Source organism: Pantherophis guttatus, chromosome 2, assembly GCF_059756535.1.
Source record: "Pantherophis guttatus breed Tessera chromosome 2, ASM5975653v1, whole genome shotgun sequence".
NCBI lineage: Eukaryota > Metazoa > Chordata > Lepidosauria > Squamata > Colubridae > Pantherophis > Pantherophis guttatus.
The window spans coordinates 268,428,903-268,446,515 of record NC_142064.1 but is presented as its reverse complement, the minus strand read 5'-3'; the positions used below and the strand labels follow the sequence as shown (position 1 = coordinate 268,446,515).

The window sequence follows — 17,613 nt, the reverse complement described above, 5'->3', positions numbered from 1 at the left end:
TTGTTGGCAAACTCAGCCCTGAAGTGATGGAAGATATGGGGGCTGGCAGAGATACAGGGAGGAAAAATATGCCTTAGGAAAGTTAAGATTTGTATTGACTTTCTTTAGTGAGTTCAATTATTACAGCTCCCTTTTCAAATTCATGATTCTAGGCAGCCAAGGAGAGTTGGAAGCACCAAGAGGCAGCCTGCAATAATAAAAATAATCCTGAGGAAACAATCCTGAGGAAAAAAGGCATCCCCCCAAAAATCAAGTTCCAAAATGGAGAGAGAGCTGAAACTTGTGGACCTTTAGGAAATTTTCCCTCAAAACAAGGTGCCATGATGGAGAAATGGTGAATGGAAGATTGAAATCTCATGTGTGGCTGGAGAAAAGGTGGAATTGCAAAACTAGGAAAGTCAAATGTTGAAAAGTAAACATAAGGCTCAAATACCATGAGGCAAAAAAAAAAAAAAGACAAAAATAGTTTTATTTAAGTGTTCAATTGGGAATACACTGTAGGAAATATGAGTAGGAACCTTAAGACCTTTGGAGTAAAAGAAGGTGTATTTTTTCTAGCCAAAAGAAATGAAGACTTCCCTAGTTTGAAGAGATTAGACTGGATCTGGAAGTGACAGTGCAAGAAGAACAAAAAGATTTATCTACATTAATGAAATAAAGAAATGGGGAAATAGAGTTAAGAAGCAATTTAAAAATAATGGCTGTAACTTCTCATTTTTGCTCTGCTTCTTTCAGCCCATTTCTTTATATATCAAAACTCCTTTTAAGTACCACCTGTCTAATTTTGTCAGTCTTCTATTATGAAAAAATCGACATGATTACAAAATCAAAATTGATGCCCTTTCACCTGTTTGATCCAGAACCTTCAGTGAGCAATATGTAAAAGAAAACTTAATCATCCAGGCCAAAAGTATCTAAAAAGTTTAAATCATGATAACTGGACCAAAGTTTATTAAATTTGATGTTTTGTTACTCATCCAAGTAACTTCTACAGTCAAAATGAAAATTTTTAGTTAGGCATAGTCAGAGAGTTGTTGGAATGTACTAACTCTACCATACTGATTGCAGGAGCTTCCCCAAAATAAAATGCAATACGCAAATGAAGACTCAATCATCCAGGCCAAAAGTATCTAAAAAGGCATCAGTGAATAATGTTTGAATAGTTTCAAAATGTCCTGCTCCTCTGAGAGTCTGAAGTATCCTCCCGCATAAACCTTTCCAAAAGTTTTCATGTGGTTTTAATTTTTAGTTAGAACGAAACAATATTTAATAAAGTCTCACGAATAACCATGCCATTGCTAGGGCAAAAATATGCTTGAAAATATGTTTTTGAACATGCATTTGATGGGCTTCCCCTCATTCTGGCTTATTTTGTGAGAGCAATTCTTCATCCTGAAGCTTTTTTCATATAGGATGCATTGATATATGTATATGTGATGTGTTTCTCAAATAATAGGCCTTTGACCAAATAAATTTCCTTGATTTGGTAGTATAATGATCTCCACATCTGTTATGTATCTAATTTTGGAGGGAAAATTAAGCGGGGAAAAAGCTCGATGATTATTGGCTAGCACCCTGGGTAAGAAGCTATATAAGAAGAGCTGTCCTACTGTACATTTGCTGGATTCTGTCTATTAAAGAGTTGTTGTTCACTTCGACCTGGCTCCTGGCTCCTCACTTGCCCGATCTAACAACATCCAAGAGCTGCTTCTCCTTACCTCTGTCTGTCAGAAACTGAAGTTATTTTCTGAAGTAATTTTTCTTAATTTCATATTTATTAGAGCCTGTAGTACAGTGGACTAAACACTGTTATTAACATCTGTTGCTTGCAATTACTGCAAGTTCAAATCTCACCAGGCTCAAGGTTGACTCAGCCTTCCATCCTTTCAAAGGTAGGTGAAATGAGGATCCAGATTGTGGGGGCAATAAGCTGACTTTATAAATATACAAAAGTATGAAGGCTATTGCTTAACGCATTGTAAGCCGCCCTGAGTCTCCGGAGAAGGGCGGGATATAAATTAAAGCAAAAAAAAAATAAATAAAAAAATAAAAAAATTAGGTTTTATTTTGATTATCAATAAACCTTTGCTTTTCCTTGCTTGTTTATTTGCAATGTGACCACACTGAAGTTACTTTCATTCTCATGAATCTCTAACTTGGCAGAAAGAGAGAGAAAGAGGCAAACTAAACTCTATATCAGTTGTGTCAAACTCAAGGCCCGCGGGCTGAATCCAGCCTGCGGGGTGCTTAGATCTGACCCATGGGGCTGCTCTGGTAACAGCGAAGGACCGGCCCACAGTGCCTCTGCCAGTGAAAACGCAGCTCAGGGGCTCTGCCCAGCCACCTTGGGCCCTATTTTTGGCGGCAACAACCTCCTAGAGCCCTTTGCCAGTGAAAATGGAGCCGAGGAGGGCATTTTCACTAGCAGAGGACTAGCAAAAGAAACTAAAAGCAAAACAGGCGTGGCATGGGAAAGATACTGTAAAATCTCCATTCCCTCCCCAATCCAGGGGAAGGTTACTGCAAAATCCCCATTTCCTCATGATCAGCTGGGACCCAGGAGGCAGAGAATAAAAGGGGCGGGGGCCAGTCAGAATTTTTACTACCGGTTCTCTGCACTACTCAAAATTTCTGCTACCAGTTCTCCAGTACTGGTCAGAACCTGCTGCAACCCATCTCTGGGTCATATGTGCAGCTTGGAGCTTTCACTTGGGAGAGAGAGACTGATTTATCAGGGATTTCCTATTTCAGTGGATGTGGCTGTCAGCAAATGTTCAGTTCTTGGAAAGTTAGACAGCTGATTTCAGAAAGACTGCCTAGAAGTTTGTTCTGCATTCTGTCTTGATGAGATTGCCAAATCCTCACCTCTTGTAAAGGGCTTCTGCAAGAACCTGGAGCTGTCTGTTCAACTAATCAGTCCCTGGATGGGCTTGAACTACCGTCCTTCTGGTTAACAGCCATACATGTTAATCCCTTGCGCCACAGAGACTCAACACAAGTTTGACATCAGTTTTCCTTGGCTTGAGGATTCAAGGTATCTTAAGTCATAAACTATAGTTTGTTCTTTTCCCCCCATTATCAGATGTATAAAATGAAACCTTGGACTATGAAGAAAAGTAGATTGGATGCCCTACTTGGCTCAGTTGACCTTTACCTGGCAGAAGGTAATATTGAATGTATGATCTGTTTTCTAAAATAACATTGAGGCAATTAATATTGTTTTTGCCTGGAAAGCATAAATGATATCAAATCAAATTCTTTGGGCCATAATAAAGAATATTAGTATTTGGATTGTGACATTTTTCCAGCAAATGTCTACATGCAAAAATTTCAGTTAAGAAAGAACATTTTAAATGTTCTTTGGGTAAACAACTTTGATAACTGTAAACATTGAGTCAGTGATAGTCTATTTCCTCCAGGCAGAAGTGTATTTGTGCCATTACAAATTCATTTGTTATTACCATAATCTGTATTCAGGTTTCAATCTTCTATTTAGGATATAGAGTCACCTTGTTTTATTTTGCTCAACTCCTTGTCCAGGAAGAATTATGCAAGTATTTATTTAAATTATACATAACCCTTTGTCATATGAATAACAAAGGTTGCAAATAAATTGTAGGTTTTTATTTAAAGCATGTATGCATTTGCCTTCTGCAGATTCTTATTCCTTTACAAGTGATTTTTAAGTAAAGGAATTAATTATAATCACACCCAGCGAAGATATTCCATAGAAATCCCAAAGATGATGGATGGATGCTTGGTTACACATTCATGGAAACTTAGAGATTGCCTCTCCTCAAAGGAGTGTAATTAAAATTTAATATTGGAACACAGTGAAAACCAAATGAACTATTTAAAAATAAACTGAATTTCAGTTTATACTAAATAATAAAATCTCATTAAACAGTTGCCAGGAATCAGCTCCATCATATTTGTTGCTTCTTTATTGTGATTGCTTGGGTTAGATTGGAGAAATGTTACTGTCAATTCACTACGGAGGAATGCCCCCACATTTCCACACAGTAATACGTCTGATCAGCAATTATAGGAGCATTTCAGTACATTTATATAACTAAAGGTGGTGTAATACATTGCTGGATCTAAGAGGTTTATAGTATGGCAGAGCACATGGTATGAAATAAATGAAAGTAGCACCAAACTTTGGTTTATTTATTTATTCCAAGTCCTTTTATATATCAGCAGGCTGCAGCTAATCAAGTTGAAAAAAGATGAAAATTTTTACAGAACTATAGATATGTTGAGATGTTTGAGGGGAGCGGCTAGGAGAGGTGAGGAGGTTGGGCAAGGAGAGGCACCCTGCAATGTGAGTGACATTGATTTGGCCACGCCCACCCAGTGACATGACCACCCAGTCACGCCTACCCAACCGGTCATTAGGGCAGAGAACTGGTGGTTAAATTATTTGAATCCAATCGCTGGTTATATAGTATATGAACAATAATATATTGTATAATAGCATATTAATAATAGTATATTATAGAGAACATTGTATAGTACAAATATACGAAAAATCTATTATAAGAAAACAAAACATAGAAAAAACTTACACATTGTTTGGATGTTTACTACACTATAGATCTAGTACAAGACAAAAGCAAAGAAAGAATTTGCACATTATGTTTCACTTTTGTATCTTGGATATTTTTTCAAAATAAAACATCTCCACAATCCTTATTCGGCGACAGAAAACGTAAATTGTCTAGAATCCAGTACTTTTGATGGATGTTTTCAGCTCAAACTGGGTATGGCTTAAAAAAAAACCTCTGACAAACGGACTCATTAAGCACTGTGAAGGAAAACAAATCTTAGCTGCTAAAGGAAGGAAATTTGGCCCTCAAAGATTGCAAGACTTTGTAAGCATCAACTAACATCCTGAGTGCAGCAATCAAACTTCTCACTGAAGCCTTCCTCAGACAAGCAGGGATGGAAAAAGTCGAACAGCCAGAAAAAGGGCTAGGTCAAGATACTTCGGCCAATATTGAGGCAAGAGATATCAGATAACCTCTAATAATGCTGTGGAATTTTTTTTTTAACCTAAAAGATACTTAGGATTAGGGTACAAGATTCAGTTAACGAATGCGGCAAGAAAAGTAGTAAAATGGGGCAAAAGTCACTTAATAACTATCTTGCTTAGCAACAGAAATTTTGGGATGAATTGCAGTCATAAACTGAGGACTACCTGTATTTCTATTGAAGTTCTTCTCACACTGGCTTTATTGAAATGGTTTCTCCCGTGTGTTGATCCTTCTATGGCAAGTGAGAGTGTTACTCCTTGCAAAGCTCTTCCCACACTTCATGCAATTATATGGTTTTTTCTCCCATATGGATCCTTTTATGCAAAATGAGATCACAACTCCGTCTAAAGCCTTCTCCACAGTGCACACATTTATATGGCTTCTCGCCTGTGTGGATCCTTTTGTGGGAATTACAACTACTGCTACTAGTAAAGGTCTTTCCACACTCCATGCATTGATACGGTCTTTCTCCTGTATGGATCCTTTTATGGGTGGTAAGAGCAGAATTCCACCTAAAGCCTTTTCCACATTCAACACATTTATATGGCTTTTCTCCTGAGTGGGTCTTCTTGTGGGAATCAAGATGTCTGCTGCAACTAAAGCTCTTTCCACACTCCATGCATTGATAAGGTCTTTCTCCTTTGTGATTCCTTTGATGTCTTAAGAGAGAGTCATAATAACAGAAGGTTTTTCCACATTCCATGCATTGATATGGCTTCTCCTCTGTATGGATAGTTTTATGGTGAATCAGAGCGTATTTCCTACTAAAGCTTTTTCCACATTCCATGCATTGATATGGCTTCTCTCCTGTGTGGGTCTTCTTGTGGGAATTAAGACTACTGGTAGAAGTAAGGATCTTTCCACAGTCCTTACATTGATATGGTTTCTCTTCTGTGTGCATCCTCTTATGTGAATTGAGATTGCTACTGCAAGTAAAGTTTTTTCCACACTCCATGCATTGATATGGTTTTTCCCCTTTGTGAATCCTTTGATGGAGTATAAGAGAATGATTGTAACAGAAGGTCTTTCCACACTCCACACAACGATATGGCTTTTCTATTATGTGGGTCATCTTATGAGTGTTAAGATGACTGGTACAAGTAAAGCTCTTTTCACACACCATACATTTATAAGGTCTTTCTCCTTTGTGATTCATTTGATGCCTTATAAAAGACTTAGAATAACAGAAGGTCTTTCCACACTCCATGCATTGATACGGTTTCTCTCCTGTGTGGATTCTTTTATGGGAGTTAAGATGACTACTACTGCTAAAACCCTTTCCACACTCCATGCATTGATATGGTCTTTCCCCTTTGTGATTCCTATGATGTATTATAAGAGAGCTATAATAAGAGAAGGTCTTTCCACATTCCTTGCATAGATATGGCTTGTCTCCGGTGTGGATCCTTTTATGGGAATTAAGACAACCACTAGAAATAAAGTTCTTTCCACACTCCATGCATTGATATGGTTTCTCTCCTCTGTGGATCCTCATATGGGAATTGAGACTACTACTGCAAGTAAAGGTCTTTCCACACTCCATGCATTTATAAGGTCTTTCTCCTTTGTGATTCCTTTGATGGATTATGAAAGAGCTATTATAAGAGAAGGACTTTCCACATTCCATGCATTGATATAACTTCTCATTTGTATGGATAGTTTTATGCTGAATCAGAACGTTTTTCCTACTAAAGGTCTTTCCACACTCCATGCATTGATATGGCTTCTCTCCTCGGTGGATCCTCTTATGGGAATGGAGACTACTGCTATGAGTAAAGGCCTTTCCACACTCCATGCATTGATATCGTTTCCCTTTCCCCTCTTTCGAATGACTCGCTTGGCATTTCTCCTTGCAATTCTTATTCTCCTGGCCATTATAGCCTTAAAAAAGAAAAAATAAATTGTAGCAAGAATAGGAGAACAATCAAACCTTTTCTTCTGAAATTTAGCCAAAGAATCATCAATATACCTTGGCTGCTGTGGTGGGAAACATGAAGATTCCAAATTAAGATTTTAGCAAGAACCCATTTCCAAGTGTATCCCTACTGATCCTCATATAACATGATTGGGTCACATCACAATGAATCTAAGACACAACCCTGATATAATCTCTGACCTGGGACTATTCCATGGTGCCACAAACTCCTGAAGTCCATTGGACACAGTATCATGCTGGGTCAACAACATACCTACCAGCTCCTGAACTTCATTGAAAGTCTCATCCCCACTTGTCTGCAGAGCAGAATCTTTCAAAGCCAAGGGGAATTTCTGGATGGCAATAGCTCCCCACCCTCAATTAGTACACAAGTGGGCACATCTCAGAGAAGAGACATCCCACTCAGGACCCATATAGTTTTGTTTTAGCAGCACAGGACCATCGGGGACGTAGAGATGAGATTTAGGAATAGGCAGGACCTTGCTCAAGAGGCCCACACCATCCCTATGTGCAGCCTATCCCTCAGATTCTTAGTAATATCTTCTGTCGCATGAAAATGAATATTTTGTATTTTATGAGCAGAAAGCATTAAAAAAAAAAACCATTTCCTTTATGTAAAAAGAGAGGCTATGCAGTTTTCCAAGTCTTCTTTCAATAAATTTCTTTCTTCCATAAAGTCAGTTTGGTCAAACACTTAAGACACCAGGCTAGAAACTAGGTCAATGAGTAGTTCAGCCTTAGGGTGAATGCTGGCTGGGTGACTTTGGGCCAGTCTCTCTCAGCTCAACCTACGTCACAAGGTTCTTGTTGTAGGGAAAACAGCAGGAGGGAGGAATATTGGGTTTGTCCACTACCTTTATTATTTACAAAATATAAAGGCAGGATATAAATAAATGATTTCTTTAAATCACTTATTTCACTTAAACTATTTTTTAATAACATATAAACCCTCCTCTCGGACCGCATGACTTTTCTCTGTTTCTGAGCACAGATAGGGATTCTTACCTAGAGAAGCCAGATTCCTGGAATTTTCCAGCATGACTTCTCCATGGAGTGCTTTTTGGTCAGTGTCCAGTTGAGACCACTCCTCCTTGGAGAAATACACGGCCACTTCCTCAAAAGACAAACCACCCTGAACAAGGAAAGAAGTTTTCCTTTTAATAGATAATCCCAAGAATAATTTGATAGTTTTCTTCTACAATTCAAGGAGAGAGATCCAGTGGACAAATTGGGCATCTTATACAGAGTTCAGAATGAGATCTCAGTGCTTTTGACTGACGGCATAACTGAAGCACATTGGATCACGTTGGAAGTATTTGGAATGCCTTTCAGTGTAGCCAACTAAAATAGTTTTCTTGGTCAATTGGTAGTTGGGTCTTAAATTCACTAGTTATCAGTGGCTACAATTATTCCTATGGTGGGCCATGCCAAATACTGGGAAAACCCACCTGACATTTTTGCCAGTGGTTTACTTTATCCACTGAGGAGGAAATGTAACCAAACTCCACACCTTCATGAGGGTGCTAGAAGAGTTTGTAACAGGATATGTCTATGGAGATTCTCAATCACCAGGTCATGGTTGTCCCAAAGATGCTTTTGAAAAGGCAAAATTTTAAAAAAGTATTTTTTTGTAATGGTATGTGAGAATGACCCTGGGCGATCCAGGGAGGAAGAACCCTGATGCTTACAACAGTCTGTTCAATAAAATCTGACTGTGAAGCAGGAGAAGTGAACAAAGTGCTTCACAAAGGATCCCCTCAGAAGGGAAAGATAGGCTAAACTAAATATGAATTTTGAGTCTAATATTGGATTTGTATTGCTTAGAAACAGCAATTTATTACATTGAACTTTGGAACAAAGTGAAATCCATTCAAGATTCATGGACATTTTCCGATCTTTTTTCTCCTTACCTGAAGTAGCGGTTCAGCGAATCCTTCAGCTCCACCACAAAGAGGAACTGATTCAAAAAATTCCAAGGACAGCTTTCTACTCTCTGTGAGAAAGAGAAAAATGGTGGAAGCAGATTTGTTAAAGAGAGACATTCCAATCAAGAGGAGCAGAAGAATCAGATAAAGGTTGAACTCTCACATCACACAGAAATACCTATCCTTACCTAGAGTGATGTCCTGGCTTTGATCTTTGTGTAAGATCTCCCTGAACAGCAGCTCTTGAGAAGATCTGAATGAATCCTTCTTCCCCTTGGGATACTCAGTCATAGCTTCCAAGCATTTCTGGACATGATGTGATACGAGAAACAAAGAAAGACAGTAAGGAATTATCATAGTGCACCTTTAAACCAGCAGATCCCACTGTCCCATTTGCAAAAGTCAAAAGAGAATGGAAGAATTGCCCCAAACACATCCTCTGGAAGAAAAAGGGAACAACTGTCCTTAGGTATTAATAATCCCAGAAAACTCTACCAAAAAGGAATTGACAAATTCAGAAAGATTCTCTTTAGAGCTGAAATGATTACGTTCTCACACCTGCATCTTTTCTGACTCCTGGGCCAGGATGAAGCCTTCGGCCAGGGCCACAGCCTGGGAACTGGTTTGTGCTCCACACTCTCGCACCCATTTCTCCATCTCTGGAGGAAGGACAGCCAGGAACTGCTCCAGGAGCACCAAGTCCAGTATCTGAGCCTTTGTGTGTCTTGCCGGCTGCAGCCACTGAAAGCAAAGGTGGTGAAGCTGACTGCAAACATCTCGGGGACTCTTCCCCTCCTGGAACTGCACTTTTCTGAAGTCACAGCATTGAACCTCTGAACTGTTGGCTTCCTCTTCTTGGCTCTTCTGCCCAGAACTTGCCCCATTTTCCTCACAGCTCCAAGGCTGAGTAACTGGAGGGCCTTTTCCAGCTCCTGCATCTGGTGGAAGTTGTCCCTCCATGTTCTCTCTGGTCTCTAATCCAGCTCCAAAATGGATGGATGGATGGATTAGTAAAACTCTCCCAAGTTTTACTAAACAGTAAAACTGATTAGTAAAAATCAGTGGCCAAATCTCCTAAAGGCCATTCAGTCCTCTTCCCACACAAGATACTTCGGACTCCAAGGGAACCAGGAAAGATTTCCAAGTTATATATCTGAAATGGAAAACAAAAGAAACTTCAAGAACAACTGAGCATCCAGAAAACCCACATAAGACATTCTTTATGAACCCCACAATATCTGCAAAGAGGAAGGAAATCTTATTCGTTGGTAGACTAACGTATGGAAAAAGAATTCTGTAGTAACCTTCTGCATCAACTTTGATCAAGGACTAAAAACTTTGGATGCATACATTTAAAACATGTTTTTGATTTCTAATTCCTACTTATTTATTCAAATAATTTTGATGGCTGCTTGTGACATTAAAAACAACCTCTGTAGAATTCAGATGATAAATGTATCAGGTCAGAAACAGCCATTGAGATGAGTGGCTTTCTCAATCGATTTAACAGGTAAATTAATATTTGAAAGTCCAGTATAACTTGATACTGGAAGTTCTGCTACTAGACAGCAGAACCCCATTAACCTCCTGGCCCAAACCGCTATGGGTAGCTGAGAAATCGCAATCAACAAACCACGATTCAATGCAAACAGAATAATACCCGGATCAATAAACCACCTACGACCTAACATTTTGATTCAGGCATTTCCCGGAAAGAGGTTTCTCACTTTTCGCCAAATCCTGAATGACTCCGACTTTTCTGGAGGTCCCGATTTTCCTCCTGGAGGCAACGTAGCGGGACTGTAGCTTTTGATTTCTTCCCTGCCTCGCCCGTGCATGCATGCACAGGGGCGGCAGGGGAACATGGGACAAGGGGCTCCTCACTTCCCAGGACTCCGAACTTGATGAAGTTTTGCGTGTCTCCATGCACGGTCCAGCCCGTGGAAAAAAAAGTTCCTCCCCACTTACTCAACTCCGGAGTCAGGTCTTGATCTCCCTCCGTGCAAGGCTTCCTTGCAGCCTCTTGGACTGCTGGAAAGGCTCGGTCTAAGGCTCGTAGCGAGGGGGCGGCGGCGGGGAAACCAGAATCGGGCACTGTAGAAAGGGCGGACGCACTTCCAGCCTTGTTTGCAAAATGCCAAGGGAGGGTCTCGGACCTGGTGAAAGAGCGCATGCTCAGTTTCCTCCCAAAGCGAGTGAGGGCAGCCCTGCCTTTCTAACGGCTACCTGGGGAGCCCCCTGGTGGATCCAGCATGCAACACCGGGATGGAGCCTGCCAGGGTGTAGGATAAATCATGTTCCATGGGGGCCTGGGATGATGGGCATTGGTGTAGAAGGAGAGGCTCCCTCTGACATTGCCTGTCTACAGCAGGAAGCAATTTCTAGGCTTTCCTGGTTTTTTTAATGTCTAAGAACGATCTGTGATCTTGTAAATGTAATGTGGTGGGGGGAGGAAGGGAATAAGAGTAAGTTTTTGCCAGTAAGGAGGAGAAACAGAGGCAGTGAGAGAGGAGTCAGGAGTGGGTTTTTTATGGGGAAAAAGCCAGGAGAGGATAGGAAAAGAAGTCTGGAAAATAGGCCTGAGAGGATAGGAAAGGAGGCTTAAGGGGGAAATGGAGAAAGGGATAGGAAGTGAAGGCAACAGGAGAGGCTTCTGTGGGGCAACCCTGTGGGAGAGAAGGGGATAGGCGAGGAAAGACCATGGACCATGAGGTACCACCCTTGCTGTTATGTTTTTGGTTAATTCAACACAAAGCAGTCTGGGATCCTCATCTTCCATTCCAATAGCACATAAGAGTAAGAAGAGTCCTGGACCACCTTCATATCTATAACATATATCCTCTGGTCTGAGACATGGGCCCTCACCATGTCTCATGTAGAATTTCACCATGTAGAATTTGCTGTTCTGACCAAGCATCCCCAGGGATGTCAATTGTTAAACTTGTCTCTATCTCACAGTTCTGGTTCTCACATCACTTAGTGACGGTAGTGGAGTCCATTTTGCTCACTTGGCTCGTCTCTAGATGGGACACCACCACTCCCGTGGAGAAAGGCCAGGAGGAAGTCCCAGACTAGCCCCCACTTGTAGCGCTACCCCCAAAATGGCCGCTGGTCCACATTGGTCCCTTGCTCAGGCATTTCTACTGCCCGGGTCATGTAGTGTGATGGTCAGTCTTCTCTCAGAAGGCAGGTCACGTGTTGGGGTGATGGTCAGTCTTTTCCCAGCAGGCGGGTCATAGGATGAGATAGTATTCATGTGGCTGGGCGGCCATCTTCCTCTCTGTTTCTCTCCTCTCTCCCTCTCTTGAATTGCCTGCTGGGTTCTCCTTCCATGGCCACTGCTCCTTCGTGGATTCCTCTGCTTGCCCCACAGAAACCTTTCCTCTCCTATCCCCTTCTCTCCCTCAGGTTTGCCCCACAGAAGCCTCTCCTATCCTATTGCCTTCACTCCCTCTCCCTTTCCCCAAGCCTCTTTCTCCATTTCCCCCTTAAGCCTCCTTTCCTATCCTCAGACCTCCTATTTTCCAGGCTGCTTTTCCTATCCTCCCGTTCTGGCTTTCTCTCCTCCTCCTGGCCAAAAATTTCCTCCTCTTATTCCCTTCCTCCCAACCCCACTACGTAAATATTGAGGCACAAATAGTGGAGGCACAAAAGGAACAGGAGTCTCTCTTTGAAGCCCAGGTTGTGTCATGTGGTTGTTGGCAAACTCCGCCGTGAAGTGAGGGAAGATAAGAGGGCTGACAGAATCACAGGATGGGAAGTGAAGGCTTAAGAAAATTTGTACAGGTAGTCCTCGACTTACAACAGTTCATTTAGTGATCATTCAAAGTTGCAATGGCACTGAAAAATAACTTATGACCGTTTTTCAGTTATAACCTTTGTAGCATCCCCATGATAGTGTGGTTAAAATTCAGATGCTTGGCAACTGACTCGTATTAATGATGGCTCCAGTGTCCCAGGGTCATGTCATCACCTTTTGCAACCTTCTGACAAAGAAGGTTAAGAAAACAAGTTCCAAAATGAAGAGAAAGCTCAAACTCATGGAAGTTTTAGAAATTTTACCTCAAAACAAGGCACCTTGATGGAGAGATGAATGGGAGAATAGTGTCTCATAGGTGACTGGAGGAAAGGTGGAATTACAAAATGAAGGAAGGCAAATCTTGAGAAGTACATATAAAGTTCAAATTCCATGAGGCAAAAAAAGAAAAATGGCTTTGTTTCAGTTTTTCAGTAGGGAAGACAGCTCAGGAAATAAGAGTAGGAAGCTGAAAGACAATGTCAGTCAATTGGACAAAACAAAGTACCAATTTTCTTCTAGCCAAAAGAGTTAAAGACTCCCATGGTTTGAAGAGATTAGGTGACACTGCAAGAACAACAAAGATATTTTACATTAATGAAAGAAAGAAACTGGGAAGTAGAGTTAAAAAGCAATTTAAAAAGAATGGAACTAACATCTCTCTCTTGCCAAAAGCCTGCTTCTTTTGAGCCCACTTTTATCAGTCATCTGTAGACTGAAAAAAGATAGAAAAAACTGACATAATGGCTACAAAACCAAAATTGGTGCCCTTTCACCAGTTTGATCCAGAACCATAAATGACCATTTTTTGAATAAACTAGCCTGAGTCTCTGAAAACGTGAAGTATTCATCCCATTCACAAATCCTTCCACAAGTTTTCCTGTGGGTTTAATTTTTAATACACTAGAAAGAATTTAAAATTGTCTTAAGAATAACCATACCCATGATATTTAATTTTCTTTATATCCAAAGTTGTTGTTACATTATAATTAAAATCCAATTAACTTCAATTAAATCCAATTTATTTAAATTGAATTTAGGGATTTCCTTATCATGTCATAGACAAAATAGCAATATACAGTATAGCACTTAAACTTATATACTGTTTAATAGTGCTTTACAACACTCCATAAACGGTTTACAGAATTGGCATATTGCCTCCAACAATCTGGGCCCCCATTTTACTGGTCTTAGAAGAATGATTTAATCAACCTTGAGCCAGTCAAAATCGAACTCCTGGCAGTCAGCAGAAATAGCTTGCAATACTGCATTCGAACCACTGCACCACCATGGCTCTAATGCTTCAAAAAGTGTGATTTCACTTCTCACGCTCGCTTCTTTTGTGAGAGGAACTTGTCATCTTGAAACTCTTTTCATGTGATACATTGATATATATATGTAATTTTGTTCTATTGCTCTTGCTTGAATTATGTCAAATTCCCAGAGAGGTAGTCGTCAAATTAGAAAAGTTCATCTGGTGACCATTTGAAGTTACAACGTCACTGAAAAAAGTGACTTATGATCATTTTTTACACTTTTACAAAGCACATAATTTTGATGGCTGCTTGCAACATTGAAAACAACCTCTATACAATTCAGAACGTAATAGTGTCAGGTCACAATCAGTAATTGAGATGAGTGGCTTTCTATATCGATTTAATGGTAAATCAATCAAGATGTGCCAAGATATGGAAGCAGACAGAAATAAAAATCCAAGAGAGGAATAGGGAAGGCAAGCTAAGAAACGAACAATGAAAGCTTTAAAGTGGGTAAGAGATGATGGTTAAAAAGGGAATATGTTTAAATACAGTAGTGGCATAATCAAAGTTAGAATAGGGATGGAAACTAGAGAGGGGAGGATTAATAAAATACACATTTTTATATAATAAGAATAATAAGAGGGAAAATTAGAATTTAAATGATGGTATTACTAAGTATACGGTAGAGCAGAATGAAAGGCTCCCTCTGACATTGCCTGTCTGCAGCAGGCAGCAATTTCTAGACTTTCCTTTCTTTTGTAAATGTCTAAGAACAATCTGTGATATTGAGAAAATCTCTGTGGAGGCTCAAGAGGAACAGGAGCCTCTCTTTGAAGCCTAGGTTGTGTCATGTGGTTGATGGCAAAATCAGGGGTGACGGTTTGGCATAAGTGGCCGGGCTGAACAGCCCTCAGGTAAATTGGGGCAGGGCGGATGGAGTTCTGTTCCTTCTGCCTTACTTCATCTTCCACCCCCCAACGCCTTGTTTCATTCATCTTCATTCTTTGCCACTTCTTCTCCTTGATTTAATTTAATTTAATTTAATTAATTAAATTTATATGCCGCCCCTCTCCGAAGAGTCAGGGCGGCTCACATCACATTTAAAAAATCATTATAAAAAGACATTGAAAAATTAAAAACATTAAAAACTCATTCACACCATTCATGGTTGGCTCTCGCCAGATCACAAGAGCGAGATCAAGGCCCCAGGCCTGCTGGAAAAGCCAGGTCTTCACCGCTTTCCGGAAGGCCAATAAGGTGGGGGTAGTCTGGACTTCAGGGGGTAATTGGTTCCAGAGAGCTGGGGCAGTGACAGAGAAGGCCCTTCCCCACGGGCCCGCCAGCTGACATTGTTTAGCTGACGGGACCCGGAGGAGACTAACTCTGTGGGATCTTACCGGTCGCTGGGAGCTATGTGGCAGAAGGCGGTCTCGAAGATAACCTGGCCCTGAGCCATGTAGGGCTTTAAAGGTAATAACCAACACCTTGAATTGTGACCGGAGACCAATAGGGAGCCAGTGCAGCTCATGGAGAATTGGTGTAATGTGGGTGTACCTAGGTGCAGCCACGACAGCTCGCGCGGCTGCGTTCTGCACCAACTGTAGTCTCCAAAGACTTTTCAAGGGTAGTCCCATGTAGAGCGCGTTGCAATAATCTAACTGTGAGGTGACAAGGGCATGAGTGACCATGAGGAGTGCCTCCCGATCCAAGTAGGATCGCAATTGGTGCACCAGGCGAACCTGTGCAAAGGTCCCCCTAGCCACAGCAGTCAGATGTTGCTCTAATCTTAGCTGTGAATCTAGGAGGACACCCAAATTGCGAGCCTGTTCTGAGGGGGACAATTTCTCCCCCCGCCCCCAGAACCAAGGATGGACAATTGACATAGTCTTTAGGAGGCAATACCCACAGCCACTCGGTCTTGTCTGGGTTAAGTCTGAGCCTGTTGACTCCCATCCAGACCCTCACAGCCTCCAGGCACCGGCACATCACATCCACCGCATCACTGAATTGACGCGGGGTAGAGGTATACAGCTGGGTATCATCCGCGTATTGCTGATATCTCATCCTGTGTCGTCGGATGATCTCACCCAGTGGCTTCATGTAGATGTTAAATAGGAGGGGAGAGAGGAACAAGCCCTGAGGCACCCCGCAAACGAGGGGCCTAGGGGTCAACATCTGTCCTCCTACCAACACCAACTGCGGCCGACCAGAGATAGGAGGAGAACCACCATAACACGGTGCCTCCCACTCCCAGCTCCCTTAGTCGCCCCAGAAGGATACCATGGTCAATGATATTGAAAGCCGCTGAGAGGTCAAGTAGCACCAAGATGGAGGAATGACCCCCATCTCAGGCTCGCCAGAGATCATCCATCAGTGTGACCAAGGCAATTTCCGTGCTGTAGCCAGGCCTGAAGCCAGACTGAAGCCAGCTAGATCAGTGGTTCTCAACCTGTGGGTCAGGACCCCTTTGGGGGTCGAATGACCCTTTCACAGGGGTTGCCTAAGACCATCGGAAAACACATATTTTCAATGGTTTTAGGAATAATTTTATTGTTGGGGGTCACCACCACATGAGGAACTGTATTAAAGGGTCACAGCATTAGGAAGGTTGAGAGCCACTGGTCTAGATAATCCGTTTCCTCCAATGACCGCAGGAGCTGAAGTGCCACCACTTCCTCTACAACCTTTCCCACAAAGGGTAGGTTGGAGACTGGATGAAAGTTCTTTACTTCTGCTGGATCCAGGGAAGGCTTCTTGAGGAGGGGCCTTACAACCCCTTCCTTTAATGGTTGCAGGAAGGCCCCTTGCCTCAAGGACGTGTTAACTAAAGCCTGGAGCCAGCCTCGTGTCACCTCCCTGCTGGCCAAAACCAGCCAGGAGGGGCACGGGTCCAACAAACAGGTGGAGGAACTCATCGCTCCTACAGTCTTGTCCACTTCCTCAGGAGTCACAGGCTCAAACTCATCCCACACAATGGGACTAAGACCTGCCCCCGTCAACTCGGTCGGACTTGCCCAATCAGAGTCCAGGTCCATCCGAATCTGAGCGACTTTATCCGACAGAAACTGCACAAGCTCCTCAGCTCTACCCTGCAAGGGCTCCTCCACTCCCCCTACATTAAGGAGGGAGCGAGTCACCCTAAATAGGGTGGCTGGGCGCGAATCAGCGGATGCAATAAGTGCAGAAAAATGCGAGCATTTTGCCGCCCATATCGCCACTAAATAAGTCCTGATTGCCAATGTAACAGAGCAGGAGGCTGAGCAATGCACTGGTGCATTGGCCACAGTGAGATAGTGTGGTGGAGGATGGAAGGCGGGGGTTGCCCCCCAAGCCCTGCACCGGCTTACCTGAGTGCCCCGCAACCAGGCCATCAACATCCTGACAACTGCCTTGTCTTCCGGCAGCTCCAACAGCCTCATCCCGAACCCCACATTTGTCACTCAGCCTCTTGATCCATTGCAGCAGTGAGCAATGAGAAGCAGGCTGGTGGCCAAGCAGGGTCTTGGATGGGGTTTGTGGAGCCACCACCATAAGGCTAGGCAGTTTTAAGGACGTTAATGGCCTGGCTGTAGGGCCCTCAGGTAAGCTGGTGCTTGAGGAAGCTTCAAACTCACAGCCTTGCTTCATTTCCCACCACCTCCACCGCCTGGTTTTGTCTTCC

At 42.2% G+C, this 17,613-nt stretch overlaps 1 long non-coding RNA gene and 1 pseudogene across 2 annotated transcripts in view; one reads left to right on the top strand and one right to left on the bottom strand.

Annotated features, from left to right (window-relative positions):
• Positions 1 to 17,613, top strand: part of LOC148115844 (uncharacterized) — an 81,135-nt gene that overhangs the window by 33,792 nt on the left and 29,730 nt on the right. The gene's annotated exons all lie outside the window — the stretch shown is intronic.
• LOC132711701 (uncharacterized) lies at positions 4,161 to 11,076 on the bottom strand (annotated as a pseudogene). Its single transcript, XR_015731746.1, has 6 exons — positions 10,866 to 11,076; positions 9,456 to 10,050; positions 9,086 to 9,203; positions 8,883 to 8,965; positions 7,978 to 8,104; positions 4,161 to 6,917 (listed from the first exon to the last, which is right to left on the bottom strand). The product of XR_015731746.1 is annotated as an uncharacterized LOC132711701 (transcript).